The sequence below is a fragment of the Montipora capricornis genome, chromosome 4 (genome assembly GCF_036669925.1).
Source record: "Montipora capricornis isolate CH-2021 chromosome 4, ASM3666992v2, whole genome shotgun sequence".
Classification (NCBI taxonomy): domain Eukaryota; kingdom Metazoa; phylum Cnidaria; class Anthozoa; order Scleractinia; family Acroporidae; genus Montipora; species Montipora capricornis.
Window position 1 is genome coordinate 35,800,164 of NC_090886.1, and position 5,000 is coordinate 35,805,163.

Genomic DNA, 5,000 nt, shown 5'->3' on the forward strand with positions numbered 1-5,000 from the left:
AGACCATTCTGCGTTAAGCTTAGTCCTAGCTCACTGTGAGAAAGAAGCTAATCGAGCTCCAGGTTTTTGGAAACTTAATAATTCTCTTTCGATTAATGAAGAATACGTTGACTTAATTACAGTTAAAATACCTGAATTCGTTTTAAAGTATCAAGATGGGACTGATAAAGGGCTTCTCTGGGAATTAATTAAAATGGAAATTAGGGCAGCGACTATTGCCTTTTCGAAGAGAAAAGCATCGCAACAACGCGACGAAGAAAAAAAGTTAACACAGATATTCAATGAATTGCAAGAGAAAATCAGATCACACTTCAGTGAAGAAACAAAGGCGGAAATGGATCGCCTAAAAAATAAATTGGCAAAAATAATTGCACGAAAAACCCAGGGCGCAATGGTACGAAGCAGAGCACGCTGGTATGAATTCGGCGAAAAGAATAAATAAATAAATATTTTTTTAAACTTAGAAAAAAAGAAATGACAGGAAAAAACACATAACTTCATTGATAACAGATGATAGCTCTGTTCAGGGTGATCCAAAAGGAATACTGGATGAGAAGAAAGATTCTACAGAGAAATATACCTCTCGAAAAATACTAATCCTGAATCAAACAATTTCAAACATTTTTTCGAGTCTCCCATTTGAAAAAGTTAGATAACGAAGAAGCTAGAAGTTGCGAAGGCTTACTAACAATAGAGGAATGCTCCGAAGCGCTTAATAAGTTTCAAAACAGCAAGACGTCAGGCTCTGATGGTTTCACAATTGAATTTTACAGATTCTTCTGGAATGTGGTCGCACCGTTTATGGTTGACAGTTTTAAAAGTACGGCTTTGAAAATGGCCTGCTAACGATCTCTCAACGGCTAGCAATAATTTCATTGGTACCAAAGAAAGACAAAAACTTGCAATATTTAAAAAATTGGAGGCCAGTTTACCTTCTTAATAACGATTATAAAATCGCTACAAAAGCCATTGCACTCAGAATGGAGAAAGTTTTCCCTAAAATTGTTAATGAAAGTCAAACAGGTTATGTCAAAGGTAGGTACACTGGAGAAAGTATTAGAACGATTTCCGACATTATGTCATTTACAAAAACCCACAACATCCCTGGCCTGGCTGTTTTTCTCGATTTTGAAAAAGCATTCGACTCTCTTGAATGGAATTATCTCCAGAAGTGCTTAGAAGTACTCAACTTTGGCCCACGGTTACGGCAATGGATTAGAGTAATTTATAGCGATATTTCTAGTTGCGTTTTAACCCTTTCAGCCCTGTGGGATTCCCCATTGACGAGTAAAATCGTCTGGCGTTAGACAGAGTAAAATCTATAAGTGGCACTAGTTATTGGGAGTTAAAGGGTTAAATAACGGATATGCTACTAAACACTTCAATTTGGGACGAGGAGTCAGGCAGGGATGTCCTCTGTCAGGCGCCTCGTTTGTCAATGGAATTGAAATCCTGGGTAATGCCATAAGAAGTTCAAAAGAAATAAAAGGCATTAAAATTGATGAAAGAAATATATTGAAGCTCTCTTTGTACGAGGATGATACCATAGCTTTTCTTGAAGACACCGAATCTCTAAGTTATCTATTCAGTTTACTTTCCCAGTTCGAAAACTGTTCTGGATTTAAAATAAATCAGTCGAAATCAGAGTTGTTGTGGTTAGGGTCTCTACGCCATCGAAAAGACACGTTTCAAAATTTAAGGATGAATGAAGAACCAGTCTATTCACTGGGAGTCTACTTCTCTTATGACGAAAAACTCGCAGCCAAAAAGAACTTTTTTGATAGACTAGATTCTTAAATAAAACTCTTCAATATTTGGTCAGCAAGAGACATATCAGTCCACGGCCGAATTCAGATAGTGAAATCTATGGCAATTTCGAAGCTTACTTTTGTCTGTAGTGTGTTGAGTACACCAGCCTCTTTCGCAGCTGAAGTAGACAAACTAATCTTTGATTTCATATGGAATTACAAAATCCCGAAGATTAAAAAAACCACCTTGATAAAAGACAAGGAAAACGGAGGCCTAAATATGATAAACTTTTCTTTGTTTGATAAAGCATTAAAAATATGTTGGGTAAAACGCTTCTGCTCAGAAGGTAATCAACCGTGGAAGATCATTCCTTTACGTCTGCTCTCTAATGTAGGCGGAACACTACTGTTTTATTGCAATTACAACGTTAAATATTTGACTTTAAATGTAAAACTGCCCGCTTTTTATAATGAAATAATTCTACATTGGCAAGAAATTAATAACGTGATTCCTAAAACAAAGAAAGACGTACTTGATCAGATTATTTGGAACAATAGTTTTATAAGAATTAATAACACGTCCGTATACTTTGAAAGTTGGCACCAAGTTGGTGTTACTAAACTCTCGAGTCTTGTAGATGAAAACCAAGCCCGGCTTCTATCTTTTCATGAGTTCTCACAGAAATTTAAGATTAAATGTAACTTTCTGCAGTTCATTGGCCTCACTTCTACAATACCAGGAAAGTGGAAGAATTACTTAAAAGAAGAAAATCAAACTAATACGACTAACCTAATTGCCATTGATAAGATGACTTGCAAAACAATACACAGGTTTACTGGTCGAAAACCGAGACTCTAATCCGCCAACGGCAGAGAAAAAGCTGATGGAAATGGAATTTAGCAAGGAAGAATGTAAGAAAATTTATTCTATACCTTTCGTTGCCACAAAAGAAATAAAACTTTCAATGTTTCGGTATAAAATAATTCACAACATACTTTATACAAACGCTGTTCTTCACAAAATGAAAAAAGTCGAGGATCCTTTCTGTCCGTATTGTCCAAATGTGGAGCAAACAGTCACCCATTTATTTGTATTCTATCCTATTGCTGTTTCCTTCTGGTCCGACTTCACTGGTTGGTACCAGTGCATTTCCAAAGAAACTCTAACTCTAGGCAAGAAAGAAATCATGTACGGCATCTTAAATAATTGGTCCTCTTGTTCAGCCTTAAACCATCTTATTCTTATTGGGAAATACCTAATCTATTGTAAGGCAATAAATAGAGTCAATTTTATTTTTGCTGATTTTAAAGCGTTATTACACCAAAAGATTGAAACAGAAAAACACATAGCTTTCAGCTCAAATAAATGCAGCACTTTTTACAAAAAATGGGCCAGATTCTTAAATTAACAATTAATTTTAACGTTGTTTATATAGTTTCTTCCTTTTTTTTTTTTTCCTTTGTTCTTTGTTTTGTTTTTCTAGTTTAATAGTTTGAGTTCTTTAAATGAGATTCATAAGCTTTGTGACATATAGTTAGCAGTGTAGTATAGATGTCTTGTTTTCTCGCACTTATATTGTATGTAATATTTTATATCTCAGCTCTGTAATGTGTGTTTGACTGTTTCAAATAAAAAAAAACCCGAAAAAAAAAAAACAAAAAGTAAGTAAAAAGACAACGGGAGGTTGAAATCCAGGACCAAAGGCAGGCGATTAACGACAATGAGGTTGGACTAACACAGAGAACGGATTTCAATGTAAAAAATGTCTATTTTTGAAGCGTTATTGCCAGCTATTGAAACGTATTAAGTCCAAATGAGTGGTACAGTATGCCAACACAGGAAAAGAACTTTCGATTCGGAGAAACGTTTTCTAGACCGTACTTTCTCTTTAACCGCAATCTCGACCCCAGAGTTCTTCTCTTGACTGAGAGAGGAATAGCTCTGGGAAACCCTGAAACAAAATATCTTCTCATTGGTTTTCGTGAAGAATAATCAAAAGCGTCTCTAATTGGTGCATTCGTGTTAGCACGAGGAGCGAGCAGGCGCAGTAAAGTTCAAATAGCCAATTTTTGGCTATAAGAACCCTACGGCGCATGTTCTCCTAAATAGAGTTTCCCAGAGCCTTGGGTCTACCTTAGGCTCTGGTGACGAGAATGCTTTAACCGTTTCTGTCACCGTTGACAGCGAAATTTGTTACGACAATAATTATTGGCTGAATAAAGGCAATTGAAATTCCTTTTAGAATTTTAGTGGCTTACTAGTAAAAAACATTAAAATGAAATCCTTACATCGGAGACTTTGTTACTCTAAGAACAGAGTCTTAGCACGGGAAAATTTGTGACCCATTTAAGCCTGCGTTAACTTCATTAAATCTTCAAGATAGGAATTTTACAGTATACAACTTCTAAATACAGTTTCCGGTCGTGTAATAAATCTCTTATTGACCGAGCTTGCTCGGGCCGTACTGGGAGACTTTGTACCCTCATTGCGCTCGGTCCGCACTATTAAGACCTCGGGCCGATATTCTCCCAGTACGGCTCTCACCCTAGGTCAATAAGATATATATAAACCGCAAATTAATGTCACGGACAACAGCAAAATACATTTTCTCTTCTCTCCAGCAATCTGAACACGATTTTGTGGGTTTGTGATTTAGGCTGATTTTCCAGAAAGAAGTGGGAAGGGAGGGAAATGAAATTCACTTTAGATCTCGGGGAATTTTTAGCCAATTTTATTTTGACTTATCCCTTTGGTGGTGTTTTCGGCCAGTAAATTAGGGAAATAAATTAAGGTTGAGCTACAAAAAGAATTAAAGTAGAAAAACTAATACTGCAAAGGAAGAGGAATCTTGATGTCCAAAAAACCGTCTTGGCGCTGTATTACAGTGCTTATTGGCAGTCATAATTTCCGTTTTCACACTGAAGACGAACAAACCGTCCTAATGTTTGGTCGACTAATTAACAATTAGACCCGTAGCCCTTGCGGGCTACGGGTCAATAGCCCATGAGGCGGCCTTGTACATGATGGTCCCCAGTGTGAATAGTATACCATTTTCACTCATTAATTATGCCGCTAATTGTACGGCGTTGTTCAGTTATGGGAAAAGATTGTGGCCGAGGCAATGAGCGGCTGCATGAGAAAGCACTGGCTGTTTATCACGTCGCCGAAGGGGAGGGGGGTGGGCAGAAAATCCCTCCAGACTTACCAGCTTGCGTCTCTCCTTCGAAATGCCGTGAATCTACGAAAACAGA

At 37.2% G+C, this 5,000-nt stretch overlaps 1 protein-coding gene across 1 annotated transcript in view; it reads left to right on the plus strand.

The window, feature by feature from the left end:
- LOC138044664 (uncharacterized) overlaps positions 1-5,000 on the plus strand; it is a 37,112-nt gene that overhangs the window by 18,332 nt on the left and 13,780 nt on the right. The gene's annotated exons all lie outside the window — the stretch shown is intronic.